The 15,337-nt window shown below is 49.1% G+C and overlaps 1 protein-coding gene and 1 long non-coding RNA gene across 9 annotated transcripts in view; one reads left to right on the plus strand and one right to left on the minus strand.

The window, feature by feature from the left end:
• Positions 1-15,337, plus strand: part of LOXL2 (lysyl oxidase like 2) — a 121,735-nt gene that overhangs the window by 10,797 nt on the left and 95,601 nt on the right. For 4 of the 8 annotated variants that reach the window (XR_010409661.1, XM_045880025.3, XM_045880031.3 and 1 more), the window contains exon 2: positions 7,650-7,795. The exons of 1 other annotated variant lie outside the window; for it this stretch is intronic. The gene's annotated coding sequence lies outside the window, so the exon portion shown is untranslated. Of the gene's footprint in view, positions 1-5,283; positions 5,384-7,649; positions 7,796-15,337 lie in introns of all 8 variants that reach the window. 3 more of the 8 variants (XM_054508665.2, XM_054508664.2, XM_045880028.3) reach the window with 3 other exon arrangements.
• On the minus strand, positions 5,380-13,527 carry LOC135363683 (uncharacterized). The gene is made up of 3 exons (XR_010409662.1): positions 13,416-13,527; positions 7,100-7,263; positions 5,380-6,971 (listed from the first exon to the last, which is right to left on the minus strand). It is a non-coding gene; the product is annotated as an uncharacterized LOC135363683 (long non-coding RNA).

Raw genomic sequence — 15,337 nt, forward strand, 5'->3', positions numbered from 1 at the left:
TTCAGGAGGTGGATATGTGGTGTTCTAGAACAGGGAACAGCAAGTGGCAGGGAAGTGTGGAAGCAGGTGTCTTCTGGGAACCACATGCCCTCAGTCAGTGTGGCGAGAGCTCAGGGTATGGGTGCGTGCCATGCCAGAGAGAGTGGGGGCATCCTGTAGCCACCAGTGGGAGCCATGCCATGCTTGGAAATGCAGTGAGAATATTAGAATCATTCCCAGAAGGAGGCCCAGAAAAGACTTGTGATCAGCATGATGGACACTAATCAGGTCCAAAGGTAGCTGAGGAAGTCTGCCTTCCTCGGGAAGGGCAAGAACTGGTAGGTGGGTGTGTATATGCCACGACTCTGCAGATGCCATTACGTCCAGGAATGATGATCAGTGACACAGTCCCAGCTGGCCTTGTGCAGCTGAGCTGAGCCCAGCCAGCTTTGGTGATGTGGCGGTTGGGGCCTGTGGCTATTACTCACTGGGCTTCTGGAAGGGAGCCAGGGCTTCTGTGGACAGCAGAATCCCGGATCACAGGCTCTTAACAAACTTGAGAACAGCGCTCCTGCCCGCTCCTCTGTGTAGCCAGACCTTTCCAGACAAGCCGAAGATGCGGCTGCGGTCTGTGTGCTGGCTGCACCGTCCCTTGCTGGCCCCGCAGGGTCTGATTCTCACCTGATGGGCTCAGGCCTGAACAGTTGATCCTTGAAGGCTGAGGTGGTATCACTTGAATTCAGAGCCTGGCCTGGAAGCTAGCGGAGACCACAGAAAGTGGACAAAGCCAAGAGTGAGTCCTGCTGGGACTCGCCCTACCTGAGGCATGAGGGAAGCTAAGTAGGGGGTGCCTGCTTGGCCACTTTTGAGGGGCCATCTCTTCGAGAAACTGGTTTGTATATTCCCTCTAGCCCAGTATACTCTTACTGGCCCTGCCGAGTCCGCCCTACCTGTCTGGGCCTGGACCAACCCTCCAGGAATTTGCATGCACTGGGTCCCATCCCCCACAACACTTCCTGCCCTAAATACACAAGGTGTTTGCAGTGATTGGATTGCTGACCAAGTCTGCACACCATTTTGGCTGTGGCTTTGGTTCTCCTCCCCTTCGAAAGGGTGCAGAAACTCAGACCAGTTTGGCTACTGATCCTTAGCTCTGGGAAACAGAGTGTGTGTAATGGGGGGAGGTGGGAGGATGGTTAAAACCTGTTATCCAAGTGGTGTGTTAAGAGTGCTTGATGGGATGGGTGCCTGGGTGGCTCAGTCGTTAAGCGTCTGCCTTCGGCTCAGGTCATGATCCCAGGGTCCTGGGATCGAGTCCCACATCGGGCTCCCTGCTTGGCAGGAAGCCTGCTTCTTGCTCTCCCACTCCCCCTGCTTGTGTTCCTGCTCTCGCTATCTCTCTCTCTGTCAAATAAATAAATAAAATCTTAAAAAAAAAAAAAAAAAGAGTGCTTGATGGGTCGGGCACCTGGGTGGCTCAGTTGATTGAGCAACTGCCTTCAGCTCAGGTCATGATCCTGGAGTCCCGGGATCGAGTCCCGCATCGGGCTCCCTGCTCAGCTGGGGGGTCTGCTTCTCCCTCTGACCCTCTTCCCTCTCGTGCTCTCTGTCTCTCATTCTCTCTCAAATAAATAAATAAAATCTTTAAAAAAAAAAAAAAAGAGTGGTTGATGGATGAAGCGACACCCCTCCTGGGATTTTTTCCAGGTTCTTGCTGATTGTATATAATTGTACTACTCATCGAACATTGCCATGAGCCAGTCACTGTCCTGGGCCCTCGATACCTCCTGTGCAGCTCACTAAGATGGTTTTAAGGCCCTTCTCTGTTTGCAGAAGCCAGATCAGGATCTGAGACCACTCTAGAGGCCAACGCCCTGTTCTTTCCATTATTGTATGTTCTCCGGTGGTCTTCCTTTTTTTAGGGGCTAGGGATTGGTTAATGTGAACCCGAGGGGCCTCTTGGCCTCACACGGTTCCCGCTGCCATTTTAACAGAGCTGCCTTCAAGTGGCAGCACTGGGTTTGGATGTTCTCTGCCTCTCTCTATGGGCTCTGTGCTATAAAGATAAAATGCATCTCTTGCAGACACTATATATATTTCTGATCCAGTCCGAGAGTCTCTACTAGGCACACTTTTTAAGAGTTGGAAATTGTACCTTCAGCCTCCCCAAGAAAGAGCCTGGTTAAAATGAGATTCCGCCCAGAGCCAGAGGTGGACTGTGGGGAACCCCAGTTGATCACAACCAATTACGCCTGACAAAGGCCTCTTTCTGGAGGATGAAAAAAAAAAAAATCAGCTTCATATGCTCCCCTTGTCACCATTTCCCTGTGCCCTGAACATTCCTGCTCCGGGGCCAGAAATAGGATGGAGGTGGAATCTTTGGCCAGGGGCCAAATGGACCAGCCCTGGCCTAGCCTGGTGTCAAAGTCTGCATTCTTGTCTGAGGTGGTTCAGAAAGGCCCCACCGTCCCCCAGCGCTTCCCTCATTCTCTGAGCACACCCCATTCACCAAAGGCAGCCTTCTTCCACAAAGGAATGTGTTCTGTGTGGGGCCAGAAGCAGCTCCGGGACCGCAGCTGGGGTCGCCTCCCCGCGGTGCGCCCTGGGCCGAGAATGAGGACCATTCATCACTCCTGCTGATCCAGCAGGAATCCCTGGCGGTGAGGGTCTGAAGAAGGAGACAGCCTCCAGCCCACCCCTTGACCCCCTATCTGAATGCCGACATCTGGCAGCGGTGTTGAGCGGAGCATTCTGTCCGGGTGAAAGAATTCTGCTGAGTTCTGTGCTCCAGTGGTCAGCCAACACTAAGCAAGTGCCCTTTGCATCGTGGGCCGCTCTCTGCTCCTGGCTGGGGAGCGGTACCCTTGTTATGTGACGCTCCCCGTGTGAGGCAGGAAGGCCCCTTCCTGGGAGCTGCAGAGCACAAGATGCGGAGCCAGGGCTGGGAGGAATGATTCATTCATTTCCCTGCCTACAAAGGGCCTAGAAACGACAGGGCCAGTCATGCAAAGCTGGAGTGAGGACTGCTCTCGGAGGGCCCCAGACAGTCCTGTTGGTGGGCAGGCGGAGGGGGCGCCGTTGAGAGGATCAGCTTGCATAAGAGCAGTGCTTTCTGCTAAATTATGTTTACAGTGTGTCCCCCACCCCCATCAGTGCGTGCCTTTGTTACTGACTGGGAATCAGTTGGTCACAAGGGGCATTTTTTGACTGGGTGCCCCAAAGTGAGGCATCAGTGATAAGAGGCCATGGCTCGTCATATTGTTTAAGGCTACACTGGGGAAGTCAATAGCCACTTGACTTTTCAGAAAATATTTTTAGGCAGGCAAGTTCTATAGCACAGAATACCCTTTTTTTTTTTTTTTTCCCAGGTAGATGATGGAGTGATTCAGATAGGATTGCTTCTAGGGAAAGAAAAACATTTGAGTGGGTCCAAGGCTACTTGAGACTCAGATTTCTTTGGAGTAGGCCTTTTATATTCTTTGCTAGGCAGAATGATTCAGCTGTGAAAATAGTAGCCTAAGAAAAAGACCTTGGAAATTCCAGTTTTACGTTTTCTCCTTTGTATTTTGGAGCCCTGCTTGGTTAAAGTTAAGTAAAAGATTTTCAAATATTTATCCATTACGAGAACAATGCCACTCTTGGAATCCTAGAAATCAGTGTTTCTAGAATGTACTGGAAAGTTCCTCAGGTGACATATGCTTTGAAGCTAAAGATGTCCTCAAAGAAGGATGTTTATCAGACCATTGAAGAAGCTCTGATCAGATGAGAACCTTGAACAAGATCCAGGTTTACAAACTCTTTTTCTCTCTCTGACCAATGTCCCCGGCCCCAGCAAGATCAAGAAGCATTGGATGACTTAGACCCCACTTAAAAGTCTTATTTGCAGGGGCGCCTGGGTGGCTCAGTCGTTAAGCGTCTGCCTTTGGCTCAGGTCATGATCCCGGGGTCCTGGGATCAAGCCCCGCGTCGGGCTCCCTGCTCCGCCGGAAGCCTGCTTCTCCCTCTCCCACTCCCCCTGCTTGTGTTCCCTCTCTGGCTGTCTCTCTCTGTCAAATAAATAAAATCTTTAAAAATAAATAAATAAATAAAAGTCTTATTTGCAGACACTGCAGACTCCCTAGAGCCCACCTTCCCATTGAACTTCACACAAGGTAGCACCTCCCTAGCTTATACAGCACATGTGAAGACACGTATTGATTTAGGTAATTAAGCTTTTCTCCCATATCATATTCTTTGGAGCAAATGTATATTTCTAGTTTTAAACTGCGTTGTTCCAAGAGGTGGATCCAGGAGGAACTACCTAAGCTCATCCCTGGGAGTTACCAGTTTCCCAAAATCTGAAGATCAAAATTCAATACAACCATTTCCATAATGCAGTTTAGCAACTTGCAGTTGGCATTTAAATCGCCTGACCCGAATCTAGCAGGCTGCACCTGTTTGAACCCAAACACTTTACCTGGTATTTTTGACCACCTACTGTGGATCAGGAACTTAAGAAATACGATCTTTGATCTTTATAACAATCCTGAAAAGTAGATGTTTCTTGTTTTCCCTCAAAAAAGTTGCTTTTAGGTACATATCGCTTCGGTTTTACAGATGAAATACAGAGACTTAGAAAATCTCAGTGTGCCTGAGGTCACAGAGCTGGGAAGTGGAAATGAGATTTGAAGCCTATTTTGCATGCCTCTAACCTATTACTCCATGCTGCTTACTGACAACAGAGAGGTGGGAGTGCATCCAACCCGTTCTTCATGGGGGAAGAACGTGCAGGCTGAGTGGGCCACTGTGGGCAGGGAGTGCTCAAGGCCCCTGAGGAAGGTGAGCTGAGTCTGGCTGATGTTTGTCAGGAATGCCTGGTACGTTCAATCCCAGTGATGTGAAGGAATTCTTTCCCTATCTCTCCCAGATACCCCCTGGGGGCATAGAGCCTCTTGTTAGCCAAGCTTATATTAGTATCCATCGTGTGAAAGTTGTATCCTCCAGCGGATTGAATTAAAGTAAGAATGTCCTCAACTGCTTAGCCGAGAGCCAAGTGAGAAAACATTAGGAGAGGTAATTTACCACTTTCTGATAAGCCACAGCCATAGCCAACTTTTTTCTGACACACACTGGCTCTCATTCATGTTAATCACATACTGCAGTCCATGGGCATCTTGCCTTGAACCCTCTGATGATGGCCCACTCCCGAGCTAAACTGTGTGAATAATTAAGACCATCTGCTACGGTAGTTCCTAGACTTCAGTCAGATGAGGTTTTAACAGAATACTCTCCAAGGTGAGCTTCCCCCTTGTGAACTTTCCTCAGCTTGCCTGGAGAGGGTTGCTGAAACCCTGTTGAGCTCGCTTTTTGGTATGTGTGCGAAGCTGCAGAAATGTTCCGCTGACCCAGCTGGCCTGTGTTCTGGGTAAGGATGCTCCTGGAATATCCCTGTTGGGTGGTGATGCTTCCTCACTGGCATGGACCCTTATTGGGACCTGGGAGGTCTTCAAAGGTGAATGCTGAAAATAGATCTTCTTTGTTGCCAAAAACTCCCCCAGCTGTGGTAGCAGATACCACATTTGGTCAGATGTCTCCACCATTTTTTTTTTTTAATGTCTTTAGCAGAATAAAATTTCTGACCAGGACTGATAGAGCAGGTGTGAGGAGGAGGAAAGTGTCTTCCATCAATCCAAATGTCATCAAATGTCCAGAAAGGTAGGGGCACCTGATGGCTCAGTCGGCTAAGCATCTGCCTTCGGCTCAGGTCACGATCCCAGGGTCCTGGGATCGAGCCCCGCATCAGGCTCCCTGCTCAGTGGTGAGTCTGCTTCTCCCTCTCCCTCTGCCTGCCCTCCCCCTGCTTGTGCTCTCTCTTTCTCTGTCAAATAAATAAATAAAATCTTTAAAAAAAAAAAAGTCCAGAAAGGTAAAGGGAAAATTTACCATATTTGTTTATGATTAGGTAAGAGACCCAGTGCTCTTCTGTTTGTTTTATTGAAATTATAAATTCAGGCTTTCCTTTGCTTTTGTTTGTTATCATTTGGAGCCTGGTACATTTATTAGTGAAGCTCAAATGCTTTAACCCAAAGCAGTCTTCTCAAGCAAATTGGTCCCTGGGCAAGGACGGGGATACCAAAGTACGCTTGTCTCAGCCACAGGGATAAGAACGATTAGTGAATAAACATATCAGCTCTGGTATCTGGCTGCCTGGATGCAAATCCCACCTTGATCACCTTTTAGCTATGTGACCTTAGGAAAACCACGTAGCCTTTCTGTCCCTCCGTTTTTCCTGGGGGCAGTAGGGATGCTGGTAACACTCTCTCGGAGGGTTTCCTGGAGCTGTGCCATCCAGTAGGCACAAGTGGGATATTGTGGGGCTGCCGAGCACCTCAAATGTGCTCGACCGAATTGAGGTGTGCTGTGAATGTACTCACCAGATTTCAAAGACTTAGTACAAGAAAAGAATGTGAAGTATCTCATTAATAATTTTATATTGAATACATACTGGATTGATATTTGTGATGTATTTGGGTTAAATAGAATATATCATTAACATTAATTTCACCTATTTCATTTTACTTTTTTTTAAGATATTATGTATTTATTTGAGAGAGAGAGTGAGAGAGTACGAGTGGGGTCAGGGGCAGGGGGAGAAGCAGGCTCTCTGTTGAGCAGGGAGCCCGATATAGGGCTCAATCCCGGGACTCCAGGATCATGACCTGAGCTGAAGACAGACACTTAACCCACTGAGCCAACCAGGTGGCCCTCATTTTACTTTTTTAATGTGGCTACCAGAAAAATTTAAATCATATATGTGGCTCGCATTATGTTTCTATTGGGAAGCACTGGTCTAGAGAATTAAATTGGTCTATACCTGTAAGGCACTTTTCACATGGTAATTGAAACAGAATGAGTGATCAATAAAAACAAGAGTTGTTTATTTTTTTAAAAAATCCAGCTTTTTCTGTAACAGAATCCCACCTTCAACACCAGCCCATGTAGTGTCCAGGTTTCTGTATAAAAGCAGAGATCATACTTTTAGAAGAAGGTGGGGATGAGGGCAAATGAATACATAAAACAGGCAGAGAGTAAGAAAATTTTGTATGTCCCTGGGTGGGGGGACAAGTGTGGAATTACTCACCACAATCTTTGCACAGCAAAATGACCAGACCCCCAGAGGCGAAGCACATCTACCTCTCGGCACCTTCTAATAGAATGTTCTGCTGAAAGATGGAGCCTGTTGAGCTGCCCCGTAAGCTTTCGTTCTGCCTTCCTTCCTGAGACTGGCATCTATTTGGAAATGGCCTAGAGAGGGAATGGAATATGCTTGGCCTACCGGGCATGCTCAAAGCACGAGATGATGCCCAGCCCCCTCTAGCTTCCGGAGCGCAGCTAAAGGTGTTGGAGGTCAGCCGGGAAGGCAGAAGTAGCTGGAGCTGGCTGCTTCGAGGAGGTGGGTCTTGAGGAGTCACCACTCCCTGTGGGACTGCCATGTGGACCCTGCAGACACAACTCTTCTCCCCTCTAAGTGTCAGCATGGCTCACTGCCTCAGACCTTCACCGGCCCTTAGGCTGTCAAGTCCAGCAGGTGGTTAGGGGCTCATCCTTTGAGGGCTAACAGGTGTGTCTGCACATTTCCGAGGAAATCAGCTGTGATGAGTCGGAATTGTGCCTTACTCTGTCTCTCCCAGATCCCACCTTACAGCCCATGACTCTCGTCTAGATACCAGCACTGATGATCTGGTCGGGTGAGATTTTAGGATTCCAGGGGATCTTCATCTTCCATAAATCATCCCAACGCCTGCCTCCCACCTTCACCACACAGTGAATTTCAGAGGTAAGCAGGCACCTATGGCAGCTGATCTGAAGGGCATGGGGAAGGTCCACCCACTCAGGAAAAACCCTGTTGCTCTTGCTTCTAACATTGTACAATATGTAAAACTCGACGATTGGAATTCATATCTAGGAGTTCCTCTTACAGTGTAAAAGTGCCCTGTCCTTAGGAGAGTAATTAACTTATTCTTTAAGGTGTTACATCCCTAAACACAATAATTTCATAAGGGAAGAATTTATCACCTTGCTTTCCAATGCAATTGATCAGAAGAAAAAGGCAATTTGGGTAGGGTGTGAAGATGTGAATAGGAATTTTACTTACTCACTCAATAAATATTTACTGAGTACCCACATCGGGGGTTCTGAGTTGGCAGGAAGGAAAGAAGAAAACTAATGTGAATGAGGCTATGCTGTGTGCTAGGAATTTTTACATTATTTTATTTAATACACACACACACACGCACACGGAAGGTTATTTCCATAATCCAAAGAGGAAATTCAGGCTCTAAAAGTAATTTGTTGGGGCACCTGGGTGGCTCAGTCGTTAAGTGTCTTCTGCCTTCGGCTCAGGTCATGATCCCAGGGTCCTGGGACTGAGTCCTGCATTGGGCTCCCTGCTCAGCGGGAAGCCTGCTTCTCCCTCTCCCACTCCCCCTGCTTGTGTTCCTCTCTCACTGTGTCTCTCTCATCAAATAAATAAATAAAATCTTAAAAAAAAAAAAAAAAGGTAAATTGTCCCCAAATCCATAGAGCTTGAAGGCAGGATTCAGACATTTGTGTTCTGATTCCAAGATGCCCAACAGACCTCTCCAGGGAACCAGTGATGCCAATAGATACCAGAGGAGGGGTTGCCGAGAGGCAAGAGGACCCACACATTGCAAGATGAGGGAGCCAGAGGCCCCCTCCCATCCACTTGACTTCAATAGTGCTTTGACCTATGATCATAGAAGAGAGCTTGTTTTAAAACTACCATGGAGAGGCATATCAAGTATCAGATGGCCATCTGATCCGACCAGCGGATGTAGATAGAGAGGCCGTGGAACAGAGTAGATGCGCACACAGAGGGGTGGTGGAGCATGTGTCTGGGGTGGGCTCAGCAGCAGAGCATCATAGCAGAGATCCAGGGAGGAAGCATTACTGAGGTCTAGCAGCAGAATCAGGACCAGGGCTCAGAGAGGGAAGCATCAGCCCCTAGAAAGACTGACCAGAGCAAGGCAGGGAACACAGTTCAACCCATAACAATAGTCTCACCTAGGACGTTTAGGACCTCAGCGGATTCATAAAATCTGAGAAAGTTCTTAGGATCATTTGTCCCGTGCCTAGGACAGCAAATGCCCAGCAGGCATGCTGCCACCCTCGTGCCCCTGTCTGTGGCAGTCCTCACAAACCCATGCCAGCCCTCTAGCCTCTTAGGCCTTGATGCCACTCAGCTCCCTAGATAGCCCCACTAGCTGGGTGAATGTGACATGCAAGTCGACCTATGCTTCCCTTCCCTGTGCTAGCACACCCTCTTCCTGGCACAGATGAGGGATTGGAGGCTGGGGGTGGCAGGCACTCAGACTGCAGAAGAGACTGAGAGCCCGAGCTCTTGTCATGGTCCCTGGCTGCATCTTGGGGTCCAGCAGGATGGTTCCAGGTCCTGTGCAAGCTGACCTCAGCCAGGTACTTACAAGAAACAAAATGGGGACAGACAGGGACAGACAAAGGCATCCCAGTATAGGAGGTAGAATTGGAAGCCAAGATACCCAGGGTCAAGAAAGGCTCTGCCAGTTACTAATGATTGACCATGGGGCAATCCAGTAAACCCTTGGTCCTCATTTCTTTTATCTATGAAGTGAAATGAGATGGACTGGCTGACTTGATGGACTGGCTCTGAATTCCCCTCCGGCTCGGAAGGTCTGCCCATTCCATCCTTCTTATCCAGCACCTTGTAAACACTGTCTTCCAAATGCCACCTCCTTCTGTCCCTGCACGGATGGCTGATTTCCACACCCATTGCTTTCCACACTAGTTTGCTCCAGTCCAGCCTACTCCATGTTTTCTTTTCCTAATTCTTCTTCCAAGCCCTGCTCAAGGCCGTCCTCCTCCCAGAGCCTCTCCTGACCTTGGTACTCAAGCGGCAGGAGTCCTGGATTAGGGAAGCCGGAGCTACAAATTATTCCCTGCTCTTGCTCCCTTAGCTAAGTGGCCTGGACATGGCCTTCCCCTTTCAAATGGCCCTGCCTCGTCCTTTCTGGCAAAAAACCTCTGATTTGGGTGCCTGGGTGGCTCAGTTGGTTAAGCGACTGCCTTCGGCTCAGGTCATGATCCTGGAGTCCCGGGATCGAGTCCCACGTCGGGCTCCCTGCTCAGCAGGGAGTCTGCTTCTCCCTCTGACCCTCCTCCCTCTCCTGCTCTCTGTCTCTCATTCTCTCTGTCTCAAATAAATAAATAAAATCTTTAAAAACAAAAACAAAAAACCTCTGATTTTGTTCTATCTCACACGGACCTCTTATACCCATAACTCTTAACACTCCCATCATCTGGGCCCACCTATTTAAAACTTGAGTAAATTCTCTTCTATGGTTCTCCCATTCCAGAGAGATAGGACCCGCCCAAGAGACAATGGGAGGAAAAAGAGGACAGAATTCTAGATGGGGAGATAGGACCCACCCCACAAGAATGGGAGCACCTCCCATTTCTTCTGTCTCTCCCACCGCAGCTCCTGCACACTGGGTACATAATAGGTGCTCAGTTAAATACTCATTAAGTGTAATACTACTTTTCGTTTACATAGCACAAGTGATAAAGAGTCTCTGAACTAAAAGGAGCTGAGTAAGGAGATGGAGCACAGGAACCGGGAGGCCGTATAGGCTGTTCCTCCTTTCTTGCAGGAAAAGAAGCGAGGGCGTGTTTTCTGCACCTGAATTCTTATTTGTCACCTCCTCGGAGAGGAAGAATCCACAGAAGGGAGCTATACTGCAGGCGCTACCAAAATTCAGTCCCAAACCCTGCAATTGTTCAATTAAAAAATGACATTTTTCACCTGCTCTAATGATCCTTTCTGGAACAAGTATGTATGCAATATGAGACATTATCTACATCAATGGCAGAAAGTAGAGGGAGTCTTTCTGAGGTTTGACTGCTGTCACCCCTGTCCTCTGAATTCCACAACTGGGAATTCACACAGGGCACCAGAAAACACGAAAGTAATGGCTTTGTATGAGAGAGCTGGGTTTGGGGAAGACAGCTTGGGCAACGATGGAGCTCTCACCTCCCAGGGAAAAGTAAGGATAAGGTGATCAAGTTTTTGCTCTGCTTTTGCCACTGTTTTCATTGGCTGAATACATTTTTATCACAGGTCAGAACGATATATCTATTTTACAGAGAAAAACACTCAAGAAGGGGAAATGGTTTTCTAGGGGTAAGAGAGCTGTGCCAACGTAACTATAATCTCAGAACTTCCGCCTGGTGCTCTGTTCCAGCTCCTTCGTGAGGTCTGTTGTTAATAAGTAAAACTGTGACTCTGACCCACCATCTGGAAGGCCTGCGGTCGGCCTGGTCTCTGCCCTCCCCCTCCCCTCTTCCAGGAATGAGGATGGGTCTACTCTGAGCCAGCTGCACCCTGCCATTACCCAAATCTTCTAAAACAAGGATCTAACATGCGCCAGGCACCGGGCTAAGCCTGGGGGTCGTGTCCAGTGCCAGATCACCAGCGGCGCCCCCCAGACACACACGTGGGCAATGCGAGCAGAGAGGAGACACCCGCTCCCACGGAACTTGGCCCAGCCCACCCTGTCCTCACCTGGCCCTGGTTCCCGGAGAGGCCCCGGAGGCAGCGCCCCGCCCCCCGCCGCCCCCGTTTGGCTCCAGCGCGGCCGCCGCGGGCCCGGGGAGTCCAGGCACCCGGGTCAGCGCGCGTCCGCCCCCCCCCCGCCCTCCGGGGACCCTGGTCACCCTAGTGCCGCGCCCCGCGCCCCCGCGGGCTCACGTGTGCGCCCACGCCGGGCCGAGGGCGGCCGCTGCCGGCCCCGGAAGACTTGGGCGGCCCGGGCCCCTAGTGGGCTGGGAGGGCGGCCCGACCGAGAGCCGCGCCCGCCCCGGGGAAGGAGCGCCCCGAGCCCGCAGGCCCGGGCCCGCCCTCCGCAGCTCGGACCTGGGCCTCCCGGCGCGCGGCTCCGTTCCCCCCGCGGCATCAGGGGCGCGGGGCGCCGCGGGCTGCCGGCGGTGGCCAGAAACGGGGACCACCCTGGACGGATCCCCCGTGGGCCGCCTCGCTCCAGGCAGCTGGGGTCTCTGAGGCCGAGGAAGGGCTGAACCCAAGCTCAGGTGCAGGGCGCTTGGGAGCGGCAGGCCAGGCCTCCAGGCTCGAAGAGGGGCAGCGTGAGGAGAGACCCAGGGCATGTTGCTCTGTGCCCACCCAGGCTTTGCTTTGGACGTTGGTTTTCACCTGACAGTTTTTTCCCTCCTGAGGGTCGTCTGGATGCCAATGAGAAAAATGGATTTTACAAAGCCACAAGGGAAAGACGAACATTCAGTGGAAAAGGGGATAAAAAGCATGAAGAGAGAATTTCAAAAAGAAAAGGGGGGGGGAAGGAGGGAGGTGAGAGAGAAAGAAAAGAAAGGGAGGGAGGGAGAGAGAAAGAAAAAAGGAGGGAAGGAAGAGAGAGAGAGAAAGGAAGAAGGAAAGAGAAAGAGGAAGGAAGGAAGAAAGGAAATGCAGGTGGCCAATAAGAATGGGGGCCGGGGGCACTCAACCTCACTAATAACAAAAGAAATGCTGGTTAAAACAAAAATACCCTTTTCCGCTTATCAGATGGAGAAAGGTTTGAAAACCTGGTCATGGCTAGAATTTTGAATTTGTGGGGAAATCTACATACTGCTGGCTGATGCACAAGTTGACAGTGTTTCTGGAGGGCAGTTAATACAGTTTTGCAAAAGTGTTGACTTTTTGCCACTCTTTGACCCAGCAATTTCACTTTTTGGAATTTATCCCAAGACTGTGCAGAGTTTTAGCTACAAGGATATTCATTTCCACAATGTTTATAGCAGTCAAAAATTTTGTGACAAGATTATCCAATTTTATGGTATATTGATAAAAATCTTGTAAAGAAAAGTCAAAGTGGCATAATATTTGCAATATACTGGTAATTGTGAAATGCAGTTTACACAGCAAGTATGTAGAAAATTATTCCAGTGTTTTAAAGTTTATACATATGTACAAAAAAAAGTCTGGAGGGATACATAGCACAGTGTTGGTAATGGTTCCCTCCATCAGTGATATTGCGAATTATTTTCTTCCTTTTACTTGTTTGCATTATCCAGGTTTTTATCACTAGTTTGCGTAACTTTTCCAGAAGAAAAAAGCATAAAAGTTAATTTTGAAAGAAGAGAGGAGCATCTGGGTCTAAAACTTTACAATCCCCCAGAGTAGGAAGCAGAAGTCTCCACAAAAGAAACAAAAAATTCAGGAGCACTTTTCTAGGAAAGATTTAGGAGGTGAACACTGGCCATTCCCACAGGTTGGAGAATCCAAGAAGACGGGTGCAACAGTGTGGAGATAGGCACATGCAGAGAGTAAGATTTCTTTTTAAAAATGGCCGCTTAAAAAATAAACCATTATGAAGGAAGAAGTTTATACTCACTGATTCCTAGAAATGGGAGGCTAGGCACACAATAAGGGGCCACACCGGGAAGCACCAGGGTTGGTCACAGGCAGAGGGAGTGAGGGGAAACTGTGGGCAAGAGCCTTTCTTGTGACTGTCACAGGAAGGAATGGGTGAGGCCTAAGAAGCAGGCTAAGCAGGTTTAGGATTGGCTGGTCAAATGATTTCAGCTCACTCGGGCTGAGGGGCTGTCTCAAGTTGTCTGGTACCTGGCCTTGGGGTGATTAGGGCAGAGAGATAGTGATCCAAAGTATGAGATTTTTGGTAAGGAGGTAATTGAGAGGACAGGGCTCTGGATTGGTTGGTTTGCATATGAAAACTACACTTGTGAGTTGAGATGATAAAGATCTCAAGGAGTTAACTAGCCCTGGGAAGGTTAATTGTGTAAAGCACAAACAAAATGCTATTTTAGTATATGTGCTGTCGAAGTGAGCACCAAAATGCTATTTTAAAGGAAATCAGAGAAGACATTCATTCTGATTAGAGGAAGAATTTCCTCTGCCCTCCAAGGCCCTTCTAGCTGGGCTAAGAGTCATATTGACATAAGACAGATTAACAGGAGAAAAATCAGATTTAATTTCATACATACAGGGAATCTACCCAGACATGGAAACTCCAAAGACAGTCAGGCAAAATGAGGTACATACGTCTTCCTCAACTAAAGAAAGGAGGTAGGTGTCCGGGACTTCAGAGGAAGGAATGCAATTCACAGGAAGATGAAAAAATAAATGTTTGATAAACAAATGTTGGGGAGGGGGGCCACTCAGGCCCCTCAGAAACAGTGGGACCACAGGACTTGGATCAAACAGGCCTTGCTAGGTTCCTCCCTGTCTACCACACTCAGTTCATATCATAATGTAGTTTTCTGTGGTGACAGCTCTCTTCCTGGAGCAGGTCCTCTATCTAAATTCTTTTTAGGCAATTGAGGGGGAGGTGAAGAGCTTTTCCTGAATCTGCTGGGTTTTGATTGCTTTTAACTCAAAATAATCTTCATGCTAGAGTGGCCCACCTTTAGCCCCTACAGGAGCATCTGGGAAGGTTTTCTTGAAGAATGGGAGGGCTTGTGACATATACTATTTGGAGGGAAGGGGAGAGGGAGGGTTAGGGGCACATTGATCTAGGTGTAAAGCTTCCGCCGAGTAGAAGCTGATATGATTGGACAGGTGACATGTGAAGATCTGGAGTGAGAGCGGGGAGAGAAGGGTCGTTGGAACTGAAGCCAAGCATGTAGGTATGGGCCAACCTCTAGAGGCTTCTATGCCCCAGGCAGACTTTGGGCCTTTCCTATTATGTGCTGGTGGATTGTTGATGCTGTGGCAGCTTGGGATTTCTAGTTCTGGCTTTGCCTGCACTGATGTGCAACTCCAGGGAAGTCCTTAATCGTTTCTGGTTCTTGAGTTTCTCCCTTGTAGAAGAATCATGATCCCTGCCTTCTCCCCAGCAGGCCTCGAGGTTTTAGTGAGGCATGGTTGATCAAGCCTGCGGGGGGGCAAACGTGCTCTGATGGGAATGGAGTGTGACCAGGGGAGGCGACGAGGCCTCCCTTCAGAGCCACACTGCTCATTTGCCAGGCTGTGCCTGAAAGGGGCTATTGCAGGAGCCCCCATGACTTTCCGACCTTGCTCGTGAGTCACAGGATGACGATGGGTGGATCTCCAGTGAAACTGGGGGGCCTTCCACAGTCCTCGGGCCTGACCGACCCCCAAGCACTGGCATCTTTGCCCCGAGCCCACTACGGGGGACTGGGCACTGCCTGGCCGTCCTGACAGTTCTGGGCCATTATCTGGTCCTTCCTCAATGGTGAGGGGCCATGTACTGAATATGATTAGCCTAACCCTTTGTACATGGTTAAAATAGAAAGTATTTTACTTTTAGCTTCCACCTGCTGGTCCCGGTTTTGC

Source organism: Mirounga angustirostris, unplaced genomic scaffold, assembly GCF_029215605.1.
Source record: "Mirounga angustirostris isolate CCGP_5_RB_7025 unplaced genomic scaffold, mMirAng1.0.hap1 SCAF_2, whole genome shotgun sequence".
Lineage (NCBI taxonomy): Eukaryota > Metazoa > Chordata > Mammalia > Carnivora > Phocidae > Mirounga > Mirounga angustirostris.